Genomic DNA, 19,444 nt, shown 5'->3' on the forward strand with positions numbered 1-19,444 from the left:
AGGAACCAGGAATACCACTTTAGGGTTGCACCACCCACAATTGGTTGGGCTCTTACCCATTGATCACTAGTTGAGAAACTGCTTTACAGCTGGGTCTCATGGTGGCATAGCCTCAAGTGAGGCTCCTTCATCTCTGATGACTGTGTCATGTGTCAAGTTGATACAAACACAGCAAGTACAAGCCCTTAGTTAATAACCACAGACATAGGAATCTTCAGTTGTGGGCATTACAGTTTGAAAACAGACATGGAGTCTGTTTTTCCCATTCCCTTCTGATGAATTTAGAGTTTCTGTTTGTCACTTTTGATTTTGTCAACTCTTGATGGTCTTAATAGCAGTGAATTTGTCTGTGTGAAAGTCAATAAAGCTCTCTTGTGCAGTCTGCAGGGATGAGCTTTTGTGCACCTGGCTATCCCAAGTTTAAACCCAAGCCTTTTCAAAGATACAGGATGTCTGTTGCTGTTCAAACTCTTTCTTGGGATGGGAGAACTTTATTGCAAATGGATTTTCATCACCTGCATTTTCTTCCTGGATTCAACATGCAATGCACCCACAACTCCAGCAAATGGGGACCTGGTCCTAGGCACAGAGGAATCCTTACAATTTCACCTGAGACCCTGCATGGTCACCACTAGGGGCAGAATGTGTTGCACCCGTGAAGCTCCTTCAAGGCATCCATTTCTTAAGAGCACAAAGAATCTATTAATGTACGAGGTAAGTTTTTCAATCCATTTTCTCCCCTTACCTTTTTGTCAGACATGGTACAGTATCATTAATCCCAGGGCATCTGCATGCTTGTAGGTAGCAGCTAGCTCCTTAGGCTATTTCCCCATGACTCAGCTCTTTTCTGCAAAAACCATGTATCCTGCAGCATGGCCACCAGAGGAAGCAGGCTTCTACTTTGATAAGTTTCTGGCAAACCTCAGTTCTGAGAGAGACTGCCTGGGTAAGGTCGCGGAACGATACCAAAAATATGACCTAAAATAAAACATTTTAAAATCGATTAGATGTGTGCCTAGTGAAGATAAAATGTATATTGGTAGTAGCTGTGGCAAATGAATTTTTTTTCATCTCTTGTGACTTCAGTAGGAATTAGCCTCAGAGTTAGTTGGTCAGCCAACAAGAAATGCACATCTTTAAGCAGTTTGAGGTAGTTCCTCCTGGAAACTGGCTTACTGACCAAGCCCATCAGAAAAACAAAAAGGTTCTCTTTTACGCAGCCTGTAAAGATCATTTCTTAAAGCACAAGCTTAAATCCAGTGCCCTGAAAGCAGGCAGGATAGATTAGGGGAGCTCACTGCTCCTGTGGGTGGGGCAGACAGCAGCAAATGAATTCACAGTCGCTGCCTCCCCTTTTCTGCCTGGTAAATTTACAAGCCATTTTTCTCCTTACTTTTTTTTTCCCTTGTGTTTTTTTTTTTTTTTCAAACACGGGGCAATATTTTTGATTCTAGAATCTCCGTCCTCCCAGGGAAGCAACTAGCTGCGGATGCTCTTTCCCAGGAGGCAGCTCTTTGTCACGGGAGCGAAGGAATCCGCAGCATGGCTGCCGCGGGGCAAGCAAGCAAGCTCCGTGTTCGGTAAGCTCCTCGCGAACCTCACTCCTAAGAAGACCTCCTGGGTCAGCCAGAATCTTGAATTTTGGGGTGCTCAGAGATGTTTAGGATTTGGACAGCTTGCCAAGATCTTCCCAGTGAGTGGCGTTTCACTTTAAACTAAGAGACTAGTAACCCGTACCATCCCCTCCCCCATCCGATTTAGGACCTGTTTGAGGCACAGAGACTTACTGAAATTTTTGGAAACTTGGAAGGTTCGCACACACTCTGTTCCCTGGGACTCAGTTCATAGAGTTATTTGTGGTGACCGAATGCTAAACTCGCTGAGCTGTGAATCTGTCCATTTCCTAGGCTCCTGAAACTTCGACTTAAGATTTTACATTGATTAGATGTGAGCCTACTGTAGATAAAATTGGCAGTGGGTCTCTCTGCTGAAAATGCTCACCTGGCTTTTCTCTCTTATCCTTCATCTGTTGTTTATCCTGTAGGAATTAGCTCCAGAGAAGCTCAGTATCCAAGGAAGGCACATCTCTAACCATTTCCATGTAACTCTGTCAGGAAACCTGCTTACAACCCAGGTACGTATGGTTCTTTCGTTAGTATTTCATTCCTTAAATTATTGCTTTTATTATAAGTTTTTCACTAAGGAACAGGAAACCAAACAACAAACAGGAAATAATTTTACTTCTTCAAAAATGATATTTAAAGACAATGGATGAGAGGTATTTTCTAAAAAATAAATAAATAAAACCATTTTTTGGAACTAGAAACAAAAGCTTTTACAAACAACTTCATCAAAATACTCCTGTGTATATTTCCTGTGGCTATATGTTTTGAAAAGCCCCCTAAAGCCAATATTGGCATGGGTGATATTGAAATTCTTTTGCATTTGGAAAGCTGTTAATTTTCTTTAAGGATTATGAAAACACATCCATTTCCTGCAGTTTTGATATTGTTGTTTAGCTCTTAAGAAATGTAAAATTATGACATTGCCTGCCAGATGGATGGGCTTGGAATTAGAATGTTAAACTGGGGTGGAGCAATCTCAAAAAATGAATGATGGATATTCTCCTCTAAATGTTGGAACAAGTCAATCATATGCATCTATAATGAAACAAATGAAATGCTTAGTAGAGAAAAGGGAAGGTTGAATATAAGGGAGTAGGGGAAACTGAGTTAAGTGATCTACCTGAGTCCTGAATGAGGCCTTACAGTGAAATGTTTTGCTATTTCCGAGTCTCTTTGATTTGGATGATGGATGTTTAAAATATATTCAATAATGAACTTTAAAATGCAATGTGATGTCTACACTAGCTGAGATATACTGAGTCCGGTAAAATGGAGGAGTAAGTGTGGTTTATTTGCGATATTTTTTAATAAATGTTATAAAATGAAGAAAATTATCAAAGCATATGACAATAAAGGTAAGGCAAAAATAGCCAACAAGTCAATCGAGATTTGGTGTTAAACATGAATAATCTTTCTGTATGAATTCAGAGGCATGAAGATCTAGATCTCCAGATCTACTGAGGCCTCATATAAAAACATATTCAAGCAAAGTATATATCAGTAATACCCCAGCAATCGACCCCTGCCCAGGATGCCCCAACACAAAACAAACACCATGGGCATTTTGTTTGCTTTCTAGGTTTATGTGTTTTAGTCCTTTTCTTCTTTCTCATGGGGAGTGTCTAGAGAAAACAGTTACACAGTTTGGTGGGTAATGAAGGTAGATGGTGGTAGGAATTTGGGAAAGGGAAAATATGAATAGAACATTTTACAAAGCAAGCTCAGCACAAATAGAAATTTTCCCCGTAAAATGCTGGATTCTACTCTGTGTAGCAGGTGCTTCCAACTTGCTTTCTCTCAGAGAACAACCTTGAGATCCTCATGTCCTCACCTCACAAGGGATGGGAGTGCAGTCATGCACAAACAACCTTAGCAACAGAAATGGTTCTGTATGAATTGTTCAGGATCCTAATAGTGGAAAGGTTACAGCAGAGAGGAGCCAGATGTTTTTAAGACACTACTTGTACCTAGTTCCCTCCACCCCTGCAGGCCTGAAGTGGGAGATATTGGGTCTGTAGGAGTTAAAGATAGAAATCGCGTAAGGAATGTATCCCATGGTCGTTTCTCTGTTCTTGTGTACGGTGTAGCTGACCCCATTCACCTGTTCATTGATTGCATTGCTAGAGGAGGTGGACAGCGTTTGAAGGGACAGGAATATTACAGTATAGCATGGGTGTGCTAAGGGAACACTAGTGTTTGTGGCACTCTCTGGGAACTCTCTCATCCCAGAGTCACTAAGGATCTGTGGGCAGCCAGAGAAGATTACAACCATGTTATAGGAAGAGTTCTCAACCTCTGGTCACGACACCTTTAAAGGCTGCATTCACGGTATTTGCATTAAGATTAATAACTGCAGCAAACTTACTTATGAAGTAGTAACAAAATAACTTTATGGTTGGGGTGGGGTCACCACAGGTGAGGAACTATATTGCAGGGTCACATCAGGATGATTTAGAACAACTGACCAAGGTGTTCTAAGGTAATATGTAGGAGTGGTGGCCCTGTGTCCGTGCTTTTCCCCTGTTCAGGAAGCAATCAAGGCCTGTCTTATTTAGGGTTTCTATTAGCTGCAATGAAACACAATGATCAAAGAGCAAATTGGGGAGGAAAGTGTTTAGTTGGTTTGTACTTCTACATCATTCCTGGAAGAATGGGGCAGGAACTCAAACAGGGCAGGAGTTGACTCATTGGCCATTGAGGGGTGCTGCATACTTTCTTGCATTCCCTGGCTTGCTCAGCCAGTGTTTTTTTTAATAAAGAACCCAGGACCTCCACCCCAGGAGTAGCAACCCCCACCCTTGTTCTTGCCCATTGACCACTAATTGAGAAACTGCTTTACAGCTGCGTCTCATGGAGGCATTTCTTCAACTGAGGCTCCTTCATATCTCATGAAACAAATACAGCAAGGACAAGCCCTTAGTTAATAACCCCAACATAGGAATCTTCAACTATGGGCATTATTATTTGAAAAAGGATGACATGGGGTCCATGTTACTCCATTTCCTTATGTTTAATTTACGTTTTCTGTTTGTCACTTTTGATTTTGTCAGTTCTTGCTGTTCCTCATAGCAGGGACCTCGTCTGAAAGCCAATAAAGTTCTTTTGTGCAGTCTGCAGGGATGAGCTTTTGTGCACCTGGCTACCCCACAATCAAACTCAAGCCTTTCCAAAGAGACAGGATGATCTGACGGTGTTCAAACTTCCTTTTAGGTTGGGAGGATACCACTGTAAGTGGATTTTCATCACCCCCATTACCCACCTACTTTCAGTATGCATTGCACCCCCCAACCCCAGCAAATGGGAACCTTTTGTAGAGGAAAAGCGGAATCCTGACAGTTTAAACTGGGACCCTGCAGGCTTACAGTTGGGGTAGAGTGGGTTACACTAGTGTGAAGTTTCTTTCAGGTGGCTAGTTCATTATGAGCACAAAGAATTCATTACTGTAAGATGTCAATTCTGTCAGGTAATTATCTCAAGCCAATTTTCTCACCTTTTTTTGCAACATGGTAAAATGTTTTTAATCAGAGGGCATTTGCATGCCTGTAGGCTAGTAGCTAGCTGCAGCTGTTCTTTCCCAAGAAGCTACACATTGTGGAAAACGGGATGGATCCTGCAATATGTTTCATGGCAAGCGAACTCCAGGTTCACTAAGCTCCTACTAAATGTCCCTCCTAAGAGAGAACTCCTGTGTCAGCCAGCTTCTTGAGTGTTTAGGTGTGCTCACTAAGGTTGTGGACAGCATGGCCAGAACTTCCTAGAGAGTGACTTTCCACTTGAAATGACTAGAAAACTTGCCAAGTAATTCAGTTACTTGAATTCTTATCTTCTCGTGGGGGGAGGATCTCCACACTCTTTGGTGACAGAGACTTCCCCCATGAGCTTGTATGCACTGAGAGTCTCCTGAATATCCTGATCAATGAATCCATTCCCTGTGCTGGCTTGTTGAAAACTTCTGAATGATTAGGATTTAAAAAGGAGTGTTTTAAAATTGATTAGATATGTGCCTACTGAAGATAAAATCAGTAAGTGGTTGAAGCTGTTGTAAGTGCTAGACTGCCTTCTGTCCATTCTCTTTCATCTGTTGGGTACTCAGTAGGGATTAGCCCCAAGAGAGGCTCAGTCACCAAGGGAGGCACTTCCTCAAAAGCTCTTGGATAGTTCTGCTATGACACCTACTTACTGCCCAAGTCCCTCCGAAAACCAAAAAACGTTCTCCTGTGTACCCTCTAAGGATGAGTTGTTATGTGCCTGTATATCCCAAACTTAAATCCAGTGACATTGAAAGCAGGTAGGATTGACTAAGACAGCTTTCCTGTCCTTCCAGTGGGGCAGAGCAAAGCAAATGAATTCATAGTCCCTGCCTCCCCTTTTCAGCCTGGTAAATTTCTCAAGCCATTTTTCTCCTTAACTGTTTTTGTTGTTGTTTGTTTGTTTGTTTGTTTGTTTGTTTTTGGCAAACACGGGCAATATTTTTGCTTCCAGGATATCTCCTTGGTCTTAGGCTAGCGGCTAGCTGTGGCTACTCTTTCCCAGGAGGCAACTCTGCTGCAAAAGCGACAGAAGCTGCAGCATGGCTGGCACTGCAAGCGAGCTCAGGGTTTGGTAAGCTCCTGGCAAACCTCACTGCTAATAAGACCTCCTGGGTCAGCCAGCATCTTGAATTTGGAGGTGCTCGCTGAGGTTTATGATATGGACAGTTTGCCTTGAGCCTCCTAGAGAGTGGCTTTCCTCTCTAAACAAAGAGGCAATTAACCCCCATCGCTCTCTTCCCCCATGTGCCAGAGCCAGAGGACCTGGTTTGAGGGACAGAAAGGTACCAGAATTTTTGTAACCTTGGAAGGTTCCCTGACACTCTGTTCCCCAGGGACTCAGTTCATACAGTGGTTTGTGCTGAGCAAACGGTAAATCTGTCTATTTCCCAGGCTCCTGAATTTTTGACTTCAGATTAAGACCTAAAACGAAAGATTTTTATTTTATTTTTTAATTCATTTATTTTTATTTTTCATTTTTCCATTCAAATATTTACACTTCATTTCCTCCTCCCAATCACCTCCCGCTCCCCCACACCCTTCTTCCCTCTCCCTCCCTGCTTGAGAGAGGGCAGGGAACCCTGCCCAGTGGGAAAACCAAGGCCCTCCCCACTACATCCAGGCCTAGGGAGCTGTGCATCCATATAGACTACGAGCCCAAAAAGCTAGTACATGCCATAAAAACAAGTCCCAGTGCCTTTACCAATGGCTTATCATTCAGACCACATTGTCAGCCACATCAGAGAGTCCAGTTTGATCACATGTTCATTCAGACCCCATCCAGCTGGATTTGGTGAGCTCCCATTAGAACAGGCACACTGCCTCAGTGGGTGGACCAACCCCTTGCTGTCCTGACTTCCTTCTTTGTCTTCTCCCTCTTTCTGCTCTTCAACTGGACCTTAGGAGCTCAGTCTGTTGCTCTGATGAGGGTCTCTGTCTCTATTTCCATCCATCGCCAGACGAAGGTTCTATGGTGATATTCAAATGAAAGATTTTTAAACTGATTAGATGTGAGCCTATTAAAGATAAAAAGTCAGCAGTGGGGAATGCTCTTGTATATCTTAGTCTGGATTTTCTCCATTCTCCTTCATCTGTTGTGCCTTCGGTAGAAATTAGCCCCAAAGAGGTTTAATTTCCAAGGAATTCACATCTCCAACCACTTTGAGATAATTCTTGCATAAGCCCTGATTTCTGCCCCAGTACTTCTGATACTGTGGCTAATGTTATTTTCCTTAAATTACTAATTTATTCATTGGTTTTTCAATAAGAAAAAACAAACCAATCAGCGAAGATGAATAAGTATTTTTACCTTTTTAAAGACTTTTTTAATATTTAAGAGGCAATTGGGAAGAGGTGTCATCCCATAACAATTTTTCTTGAGCTAGGAATAAAATTATTTTACGAAAGGCTTTATAAAAACATGTCCACGTGTTTATTCTGGGCCTTCTTAATTTCTTTTCTTTTCCATCCTATTTGTGTTCCTAGTCTGTGTCTTTTACTTTTTTTAAATATTTATTTATTTACTTATTATGTATACAATATTCTGTCTGTGTGTATGTCTGCAGGCCAGAAGAGGGCACCAGACCTCATTACAGATGGTTGTGAGCCACCATGTGGTTGCCGGGAATTGAACTCAGAACCTTTAGGAAGAGCAGGCAATGCTCTTAACCACTGAGCCATCTCTCCAGCCCCATGTGTCTTTTACTTTTATTCAGTTCATATGCTTTGATGAAACTTGTTTTACATTTACTTTGTGTGTGTGTGTGTATGTGTGTATGCACGCATGTGTTTAACAGTTCTGTAACCATGGCACAAGCATAGAAAACAGAGCCCAACTTACTGGAGTTGGTTCTCTCCTACCATGTGAGACGGGGGTATTGACCTAAGTTCATTAGACATAGCAGCAACTACCTTTTCCTGCTCAGCATCCCAAGGGCCCTTCTGGTCCTGTGATTTTCAGTTTCAAGCAAAACAAATATGAGGAAGACCATCATAGAGGATCTGGTAGATGACAAAGTTGTCTCATCTCAAGACAGTAACATTTTAGAAGTGAGAATACAATAAGCAGTTTGCAGATTAGCAGGGGTGTCTGGCTAAGAAATTGTTTAGAAGGGAGTCAGTGAGGGGCTGCACCAATCTGACCCTCGTTCTGGCTCACACAAGAAAAATCTGCTGTCAAAATTAGCTGACTAGCAGCACATTTCCTTTATCTTCTTATTTTCTTAATAGAACATTCTTTAAAAATAGAAAGGAGCCAAAAAAAAAAAAAAATAGAAAGGAGCAATTGGCTATGACTATTTCTTTGCTTCAAGAAATGAACTTTTTGCAAGCAAACAGTTATTTCTGGACTTTTTTTTCGTATGTGACGGGGAAACCTTGTTAGCCAATTATCTTTAAGAGATGGTTCTAAGTTAAGGCCTGGCTTCCTGGGACCCAGGGGGAAAACATCTGCACTACCCAGGTGTGTACTTTCTGTGTGATTCCCTTGGGGCACAGCTGAGCTGGATTTCTCATTCCTGTTCCATGGGTTTTTTCCCTTATAATAAATAAAAACATAATTGTTTATCCTTTAGCTAACCTGGTTATTTCCCTATCGAGCTAATTTCAACACCTATGGAATTTAACATTTTCCCCAGGACTAGAGTCATGATTGACAGCTCATTATTGTGTTACTAATATTTTTCATTATTTGTTTGATGACTTCCTTATTAAGTGAAAATTCCAGCAGTTTGCGTGTGAATCAGAATGACGTCATAGCTGAATGAAGACATCAGTCTCCCTAACACTGTAGCTGACAGTCTAGCTCCTCAGACAAGAATAAAATTATTAGAATGATTAGCTTAAAATTAATCAGTGCCTATTTCTGTATGTCAATCACTGAACAAGTGGTTCATAAGTTTAGAAAAAGAAATACAAGCTATACCTCCTCCTTCAACAAGTTTACTTGCCACTGGTAGGTGTGGCCGTTCATATCTATAATATCAACTTTTGTGAGGCTGAAACAGAATTGTCCACAGTTCCAGGTGACCCTGGGTTACGTAATGAATTCTAGACTAGCCAGTGCTACAGAGTGAAATCCTGTCTCTTCAATAATTCACAGTTTACATTGTTAGGAAGAAAATGAAACATGAATATAGCAGGGACTAAGTGGTGTTCCTAGTAAGAGACTCAGCCAGGCATGGTGGCACACACCTATAATTCCAGCACTTGGGATGCACAGGAAGAGGATCAGGTACTCAGTGCCATTCTCAGCTGCACAGCAAGTTTGAGGCTAGCCTGAATGAGATATATGAGACACCACATCAAAAAAAAAAAAGGAGGAGGGCAGAAAATGGTGAAGAACTCGATTACACAGTATGTGCCAAACACACCATAGAAATAAGATAGAGCTTGTCTGAAGACAGCAAGAGATGACCAAATAAAGACCATAGGGAAAGAAGGTTGTACATGTGATATACATTCAATTTTTTTAACACTTTGAAAGCCCTAAAGAAAAAAAAATATTTTGGAACTGGATTCATTGCCAATTATAGCCAGAACTCTAATGAAAAATTGTCAGTTGGTGGAGCTGGTGTTTCTTTTTCCTACCCTGCATATTGGGGACCCTTTACTCTATGGGTGGTCATAGTCACATTTCTTTTTTGCACATTATTTCTAAAGGCTCAGAACTCTGTCTTAGTGATGAAAACCAAAATGTTCTGGTTAGAAGTTGTTCAGGCCCTGGGAAGAACCAGATCTGGTCAGATCTGGGCAATGGTACTTTACTCAATTTTATATTGACCACATCACAGATTTGAGAAATGACTCGATAATCCAGTCCTTGAGGGAAAAACAACCCACAAGACATGATACAGAGAGAGGAAATTTAAATTTTAAACCAATAAATCAGGTATGGAGCCACAACTCAGTTGGTGAACTGGGTGAGTACGATACCTACAACTCACATTTTTAAAAAGCCAGGTATGCATGGTACATGCACTTACAATTCCAGAGCTAGGGAAGTAAACACAGGCAGATAAATCCTTGGCGCTCCCTGACTAGCCAGTCTAAACTAATCATAGATCTTCAGGCCAATGTAGAGACCCTGCATCCACACATATATAAACACAAAAACACACACACAGTTACTCACACATGTTCTCACACATGCTTATACACACAGTCACACACATGTTACCACACACGCACACAGACTTGACTATACTTTATAAAACTTATAAGTTCAAGTAGAAGACTAGTAAGAGTTATATAATATCAAACCTTAATCATCAAAGCAGCCAAAAATGTAGGAGTTCGTCATCTAAACATATTGAATACACCATTAAAGTGAACATCATAGAGCTAGAGAGATGGCTCAGAGCATGCAGTGTTCTTACAGAGAACCTGAGTTCATTTTCCAGCACCTGCATTGGGTGGCTCACCACCACCTGTAACCCCATCTACAATGGGGTCTGATTCCTTTGCCTTCCAGAGGCACCTTACACCCATATGCAGATACCCACACACATATGTGCACAATTAAAATGTAATACAAAAACTTTTTAAAAAATGAATGTCAGTGAATTCTTCCTTTGGAGTCCTTTCTACTCTTGGGAGTTCTTCCTCGCTTTAATCTGTTTTCTGTTCTTAAAAATAAAGACAACTTGTAACTTGTTCAGTCACCCACCCAGGAACAAAGTGAGACAATTTAAGCATAAGATCATAGTTTAAAAAGGAAATGCAGTGTAAGAGGCAAATGCATTTCTCATCCCCTTGATACAGTAAGGCAAGCTCAGGAGACTTCTACTCAAAGATTAAGAATGACCACAGGAGGAAAAAACAACATGACCCAGATGATGAAGATGAAGATGACGAAGCCTAGATGGTTCTAGAAGTGGAAGTGTGTTCTCTGCAGCTATCATCCAGCCACCCCCCAAGTCTGCCATTGACCAGGGATTTTCTTAGAACTTGTTTTCTAAAGGCTCTGTGTATATGTCCAAGTCAGAATGTTTCTTCTGAGCAGTGAAAGGGCCTTGGCTCATCCCAGGGAGCCATTGTTGATGGTTTTGTTGCAGAGGTTTTGGATCTCTCTCCAAAATAGAATGAAGTTCTTTCAGGATTCCTGTATGGTCTCTGTGCATCGAGAGGGTACCGTGTCCCAGTAGTGAAGTATCTCAGTCCATTGGAAATGAGGACCCCACAGGCCACATTCACTGACTCAGTCTGTCATACCAGAAGTGACCTAGATAGTGAGATGCCATCTTGGAAACTGGTAGCAACTGATTGGCTTTTTTCCCTCATCAGAGGGTAGAGGGAATGGCCCTAAACCGTGGCTACCTTGGCATTCTTGTTACAATACAGCCATCAAGTAGAATTGCTTTGTAGATTCTGCCAACCGTTCCCTGTACTTTTCTAGGGAAAACTGGCCTGCTTGGGAGGGATTCTGGTCCAAGAAAGACACAGAAAGGACTCTTCCAGGCTTGTGAGGTTTGGTAGACCTATGATGACCCTGGGCAGAGATTACTGTGGCAGCCTTGGGCAATCTAAGTTCCTAGGTAAGACCAGGTGGCAGTGTGGCTGGTGATTGCAATAAAGGGGACACAGAACGTTGTCTGATGGTTGCTGTATCTGGATCTACCCACATGGAATCTGGTGTGGCCAAAAACTGTGGTACCAAACCATGGTCACTTATAATGGCTCCAGAATAAACTATCTCTTATTTTCTTTAAGGTTTCAGCTCATTTTTAATGTTGGCAAAAGTCTACCATTACATGAGTTCTGGGGATTGAACTTAGGTACTCAGGTTTGTATAGCAAACACTTTTACTCATTGATCCACCTTGTCAGTCTAAGAAATGGAGTTCTGTAAGTGGTGAGATGAAAGGTTCATTCTCTAGAAAGTGATCCTAGAAGAAAGCATCCTTCAGGTTTCAATGGACTCTTTCTTTTCTTTATATTTTATTTTTTTCCTCATTTATTTTTTTCTTATTAAAAATTTCCATCTCCTCCCCTCCTCCTCCTCCCCCTTCCCTTCCCTCCCCTCCCCTCCACCCATACCCCCACTACCTCCCGCTCCAGGCCAAAGAGCCATCAGGGTTCCCTACACTATGTTAAGTTCAAAGTCCTCCCAACTCCCCCCAGGCCCAGGAAGGAAGGTGAGCAACCAAAGTGACATGGCTCACACAGAAGAAGTTCAAATGGCCAAAAGACACTTAAGGTCATGCTCAACCTCCTTAGCTATCAGGGAAATGCAAATCAAAACAACTTTGAGATACCATCTTACACCTGTCAGATTGGCTAAAATCAAAAACACCAATGATAGCCTTTGCTGGAGAGGTTGTGGGGTAAGGGGTACACTCATCCATTGCTGGTGGGAATGCACACTTGTGCAACCACTTTGGAAAGCAGTGTGGCGGTTTCTCAGGAAATTCGGGATCAACCTACCCCAGGACCCAGCAATTCCACTCTTGGGAATTTACCCAAGAGATGCCCAATCATATTACAAAAGCATCTGTTCAACTATGTTCATAGCAGCATTCTTTTTAATAGCCAGAACCTGGAAACAACCTAGATGCCCTTCAATAGAAGAATGGATGAAGAAACTGTGGAATATATACATATTAGAATACTACTCAGCAATAAAAAACAATGACATCTTGAATTTTGCAGGCAAATGGATGGAAATAGAAAACACTATTCTAAGTGAGGTAACCCAGACCCAAAAAGATGAACATGGGATGTACTCACTCTTTTTCTTTTTTATTGATTTAATTGAACTATGCATTTTTTTTTCTCTGCTCCCCTCCCTGCCTCTCCACTCCCCTTCAACCCTCTCCCATGGTCCCCATGCTCCCAATTTACTCAGGAGATCTTGTCTTTTTCTATTTCCCATATAGATTACATCCATGTATGACCCTCTTAGGGTCCCCATTGTTGTCTAGGTTCTTTGGGACTGTGATTTGTAGGCTGGTTTTCTTTATGTCTAAAACCCACTTAAGAGTAAGGACATATGATAATTGTCTTTCTGAGTCTGGTTTACCTCACTCAGTATGATGTTTTGTAGCTTTATCCATTTGCCTGCCAATTTCAAGATGTTATTTTTTTTTCTGCTGTGGAGTACTTAATTGTGTATATGCACCACATTTTCCTTATGCATTCTTCTGTCAAGGACATTTAGGTTGTTTCCAGGTTCTGGCTTTCATAAACAATGCTGCTATGAACATAGTTGAGCACATGTCCTTGTGGCACGATTGAGCATCCTTTGGATATATTCCCAAAAGTGGTATTTCTGGATCTGAGGAAGGTTGTTTCCTAATTTTCTGAGAAATCACCAAACTGATATGCAAAGGGGCTGTGCCAGTTTGCACTCCCACCAGCAATGCAGTAATGTTCCCTTTTCCCTACAACCTTTCCAGCATAAGTTGTCATCAATGATTTTGATCTTGGCCATTCTTACAGGTCTAAGATGGAATCTCAGAGTTGTTTTGATTTGCATTTCTCTGATTGCTAAGGATATTGAACGTTTCCTTAAGTGTCTTTTAGCCATTTTAGAGTCCTCTGTTGAGAGTTCTCTGTTTAGGTCTGTACTCCATTTTTTATTGGATTCTTTGTTCTTTTGGTGACCACTTTCTTGAGGGTTTTTTTTTTTTTGTATATTTTGGAGATCAGACATCTGTACGATGTGGGATTAGTGAAGAACTTTTCCCATTCTGTAGGCTGCTGTTTTATCTTGTTGATCATGTCCTTTGCTTTACAAAAGCTTTTCAGTTTCAGGAGGTCCCATTTATTTATTGTTTCTCTCACTGTGTATGCTGCTGGGGTTATATTTATGAAGTGGTCTCCAGTGCCAATGTGTTCAAGTGTACTTCCCACTTTCTCTTCTATGAGGTAGTATGACTGGCTTTATGTTGAGGTCTTTGATCCATTTGGACTTGAGTTTTGTGCATGGTAATAGATATTGGTGTGTGGATTAATATCCAGGTCTTCGATTTGTTTCCATTGGTCCTCCTGGCTATTTTTATGCCAATACCAGGCTGTTTTCAGTACTGTAGCTCTGTAGTAAACTTTGAAGTCAGGAATTGTAATGCCTCCAGAAGTTTTTATATTGTATAGGATTGTTTTGGCTATCCAGAGGCTTATTTTTTTATTTTTTTTCTTTTCCAAATGAAATTAAGTATTGTTCTTTTGAGGTCTGTGAAGAGTTTTGCTGGGATTTTGATGGGCATTGCATTGAATCTGTAGATTGCTTTTGGTAAGATTGCCATTTTTACTATGTTAATTCTACCTACCCAAGATTATGGGAGCTCTTTCCACTTTCTGGTGTTTTCTTCAATTTCTTCCTCCAAAGATTTAAAGTTCTTGTCATACAGGTCTTCTACTTCTTTGGTTAGAGTTATTCCGAGATATTTTATGCTAATTGTGTCCTCAATGAACTCTTTCATGAAAAATGCTTGTTAATGTTCTCTAAAAAGAATCTCTTCTATTTCCTTTTCCCAGGGATATCTATGCTTCCCCCCTTGAGGCGTCCTTGATACTTAACCTGTCTCGGTCCATGGGTTATCCTTCACTTAACAACTAACGTCTGCATATAAGTGTGTACATACCATGTTTGTCTTTTGGGGTTAGGGTTACCTCCTTCAGGATGATTTATTTTCTAGGTCCATCCATTTGCCTGCAAGTTTCATGACATTTATTAACACCTGAGTAATATGTTTGAGGATGGATTGGGTTGGGTGGGGATGGACACAGGAGGGATCAGGTGGAGGGTGGGTGAAGAATAAATAAGATAGGGAAAGAAAGAAAATAAACCTTAAAGATTAAATTATTTAACCTGAACTTAATACCTGTGAGGTTTCCAAAGGATGAGTAGAATTACATTTCATGGCATAGTTTCTTCAAAAGCTATATTGTACCTGAAACCTGATGTTATAACCTGAATTTACTCTCTAGTCTGGCCAAGCGAGTAATATAGTGTCACATTTTGACCATCTGTTTGGCAGCCCCACATGAACTGAAAGATATTCTGCTGTTTCCTTCCAGGGTGAACAGTGTGGTAAAGGCTTCCACTACAGTCTCTGATCATCGCTCCATCCTGGGGTTCCAGGTAAGTACTCTGTGTGATTCTATGGGCATGCTGGTGGAGAGGATAGCAAAGCAGTTGGATCTTGAATGGAGCAGTAGTATTCCATCCTGTGTAGTTTCAACCACGGCTAGTAGGAAAGGCTGGGAAGTGAGATTCTAGGTGATAGAACCTGGTTTAGGAGTTGTGTGGGTGACTCTCCAGGCAACATGGAACCACGTAAGATGGATATGGGCCTCTAGAACTTCAAGCCAGCATCCTGCTGCAAACGGAGGTAATGAAGCATATTCACAGCATGTGGAGGGAATCCCACATCATCCTGCACTTCAGGACAAAATACAAAGCACATAGACACCCACCTGACTACAACAGGACTTTTGTGGGTTCTGTGGCTGAATGAGAAAAGATGGCAAGGTTTCTTTTTGAATGAAAAAAAAAGAAATAAGAAAGGAAAGGACATGACTTCCCCTAAATATGGCAGAAGAGAAAATTCATTGTAGAGAAAAGGGAGAGCAAAGCCAGAGGTAGGAACATCTGGGAGAGTCCAGAGTGGACATGACCACACTGAGCTGGGCCATGTGGGCAGAGGAGGAAGGGAAAGGAAAAGGGGAGAGAGGGGACCAGAAAAGGCTGGATTATATAGGGAAGAGCTTCTGGGTGAAGGGCAGCCCAGCCCCTGGGCTGGAGAGTTCTGGATAGGGGGCCAGGTGTGCCAGCCAGTTAGGGACTGAGGGATACTGGGAGAATCTGGTGGCCATTGTCCGCTTTAATATGTTAGGTAGGCACCTCAGTCATTTGACCAAGGTTTTGAGACTTAACACTGGAGGAAGAACAAACATTCATAGTGGATTGGCTTAGTCCAGTGGTTGTAAGGTGGGCAGCCATAGCTATGGAATGCTAAAGCTATTGGCAAATAGCAAGGAATTATGTGAAAGGTGGCAGGCTATCTTAACAAGTGGGCAGCTGAAGTCTTCTGAGAACTCAGAGGAGGCCTGCTGAAAGGGTGATCGATGTTCCTGACAGAGAGGGAGCGATGGTCAGTCATAGGTTCAGGAAGTTTGGTTTCTGTGGTTTACCCTGAGTCATCTAGTGATGAGGCTCCTAATTTAGTTTCTGATAAGGGTCCAAGTACCTTGAGAGGGCACAATGGCTGGGAAGGTAATGTCTCAATTTGGCGGCGAGAATGAGGATCATGTGGAGTTAAATCCCTTGAGTTCTGCTAAGAGACCCATTTATAACCAGAAGTAGTTATAAGGGTAGTCAGCCATTTTAGAATCTGGTGGCAAGAGAAGAGCAGAGGGAGTGGCCCTGGAACAAGAGCACCTTGGCATTTAAAGTACAATACCGCCATCCAGTGGAATTATTTTGCTGTTCGCACCAAGCACTCCATGTTTTCTCAGTAGATCTGGGTGGAGGTGGGGGTGAGGAAATGGGAAGGAGGGAGACTCTAGTCCAAACAGTACAAGAAAGGAGGCTCCAGCAGGCTTGCCAACCTTAGGGGTAGCCAGGGTACCAGTGACCCATGTGAAGCATCAGCCAGTCTAGCTCCCAAAGAAGGCAAGGCTCTAGAGCACCAGACCTCAGCTATACAGGAAGCACAGCCAAGAAGATCCTGTGGCAGCCATGGCTGACATACACGAGAGGAGTTCTCTGCCTAGGAGTCATCACATGGGGCTGAGATGTGTGGACAGACTGCTTGTGACTGCTTCGTGTCCTCCTAGGAGCAAGGGACAGAGTCTGTCCAAGTACCTGTGGCCGCACTCAGTGTCCCTGGCTGATTAATTGTTTTTCCTGTCCCTACCTATACCCACACCTCCCTTCCTGGAACCAGATATTGCACCAGGGACACTGCTTCTTCTCAGGAGCTTGGGGGGTCCCTAGAAATTCCAGCCAGAGGTCATTGACTTGTAGATCCTTTCGTAGTTCATTCCTTCTTTCCATCTGGCCATTCCTTCTTCCCTCCCTCCCTTCTTTCCTTGCTTTCATCCTCCCTTGCTCATTTGCTTACTGACAACCTTACCCTATTCACTTTGCTTTCCTCTCTGTTTTGTCTTCCTATTTTTCTCCATTTCATTTCTTTCTGTTTCAGTTTGACTTTTACTCTCCTTCAGGACTGCTGCAGGTGGAGTTGAGTGTCCTCTACTGATCAGACAATGATTTTGCTATAAAAATTATATCCACAGCATAATCCCAGGGTATAGGGAGTTACTGCAATGGAGGTATGTACTTGGAACATTCTGGTTGTGTGAGCCTATTGTGTACATATCAGCAAGGAGCAGAGGGCAGTGTCCATCCTCATGGTGAGCCTGAGCAGAGGCAGCCTCAGTCACAGAAGGAAGGTAGAGGTGAGAGGTGACATGCTACATGACCAGGATTCGCTACCTGAGTCTCCCTGGAAAACCAACTAACAACAAACCTGACTCAAAGGCAGCTCATAACTCTTGGAGTGTGCTCCTCAACAGCCCACAGTATTCCCAGAGAGTGCTAGAGAACAAGGTCAAGAAAAGTTTCCCTGCCCCTTCCCAGGTGATATCTGCCCTATTAGGTAATAGAAGTTAGGAAGCTCGTCTGTGATCAGTCAGTGGAATAATGTGTAGATCATGGCCCAACATAGGCAGGTGCAAAAGATGAATCTATGGTTCAACTCAACTTGGCAGTTAGCTGGTATATTCTATATATTCTCTCTCTCTCTCTCTCTCTCTCTCTCTCTCTGTGTGTGTGTGTGTGTGTGTGTGTGTGTGTGTGTGTGTGTGTGTGTGCGCGCGCGCGCGCGCGCATGTGCGTGTAATTCTTTGTTTTCTCTACGTTAGAAGCAAGGTCATAGAGGGTACAGAAACCATTGTAGAGCGTCCTGCCTCTAGATGGTGTGTAACAAATCCATTCATTTCAATCCTGGAAGGATTATTGGCATGAATTTCATAAGCCCTATAAAGCCCCAGCCCTCAGCAGAAGTATACAAGTGGATGCATCTGGCAGAAAGTGCTGGGATCACAGAGAAGTGGCATGCAGTCTTGTCAGAAAGTAGGTGTCTGTTCTTACAATATGGTTCTCAAGGCCTTTAGCAGGAAAATATGTATGCGGAAGGTGCCAGGACTGATTGATCCATAGACATGGGGTAGCCTGTGGCCAGTCAGAATTTGGAGTAGGCCAGTGACAGGGGAAGAAGACTATTTCCATCCTGAGAAGGGTTCCCTAATCTGGGTGTTTATGGAAATGGAGAGTGTGGAAGCATTGATAGGATTGTCTGGAGAACAGAGACCAGCCATACCCACCCACCCCCGGGCATCACAGAGAGTCTCAACAAGGAGGATGGGGGCCTCTACAGGTTCAGTCATTCAGACCGTGAAGGCACCCTGTTTGATAGGGAAAATTATTTTCCAAGGAAAATCGGTAATTCCCCAAGAATCCAGTGATGTCTATATTCCCTGTGACATGACATTAATGTTGGTATGAGTGTGTGTGTGTGTGTGTATGTGTGTGTGCCCACTTGTGGTGACAGTCGGGTTAAAAACAAATTCCTTCTCCCGATACCTTCACCCACTTTGTCCTTGGCCATGTGTCTAGCTCCCCGAGAGAAAAGATGGTAAATTGTAGGCTCCATTTGAATATGACCCAGTTGCAGCACAAAGGGGGTATACCCTGAAGAATGTGTGGTAGTGTACTGGTATGGTGTTGACATGCTGAAAGAGGCCAAGAAGCCTGGATTCTCTATTACATGGTTCTATAAGTGCCCTTCAGACTGTGCAAATGCCATTAGAGAGCCTTCTTTGCTTCTATGGCGGGCTATAAACATCTTTACATGGCTGGATGTGGATGCACATGATAGAAAGGCCCAGATACCAAACAGAATCTGTGATCTTTGGAGAAAGGAAACAAAATACTGTCCTGACATCCAGCAGCTATGTGGAAAAGGGGAGCAATTGTGTACCAACAACGAGATCATACAGTGGCTGGGCAAGCCCAACGAGATGATTGGAGCCACAGCCAAGAATCTGACAGGTTGGTAGCAGCTGGATGGACTAATATTTTGTCTTTGATATTTTCAAGTCTCCAGATGAGGGTCCCTGAGAACCTTATCTTCCATCAGAGGCTAAGGTGCCTCAACACAAAAGCTCACGTGAGCTTGGAAGATGGCCAGCAGAAACACTTGATTGCACAGACAGGGTCCTGGAATGCACAGGTTGGGTTTCTGGACAAAAAGATCAAAGGTAGCCGATTTCCTCACTATCCTGA

The 19,444-nt window shown here is 42.5% G+C and overlaps 1 long non-coding RNA gene across 1 annotated transcript in view; it reads left to right on the top strand.

The window, feature by feature from the left end:
- The first annotated feature begins 1,481 nt into the window (after nucleotides 1-1,481).
- The window catches only part of LOC119805560, a 52,192-nt gene continuing 34,229 nt past the window's right edge, over nucleotides 1,482-19,444 (top strand). The window contains exons 1-3 of the long non-coding RNA XR_005283914.1: nucleotides 1,482-1,580; nucleotides 2,045-2,134; nucleotides 15,172-15,235. This is a non-coding gene — a long non-coding RNA (uncharacterized LOC119805560). The remainder of the gene's footprint in view (nucleotides 1,581-2,044; nucleotides 2,135-15,171; nucleotides 15,236-19,444) is intronic.

This window comes from Arvicola amphibius, chromosome X (genome assembly GCF_903992535.2).
Source record: "Arvicola amphibius chromosome X, mArvAmp1.2, whole genome shotgun sequence".
NCBI lineage: Eukaryota > Metazoa > Chordata > Mammalia > Rodentia > Cricetidae > Arvicola > Arvicola amphibius.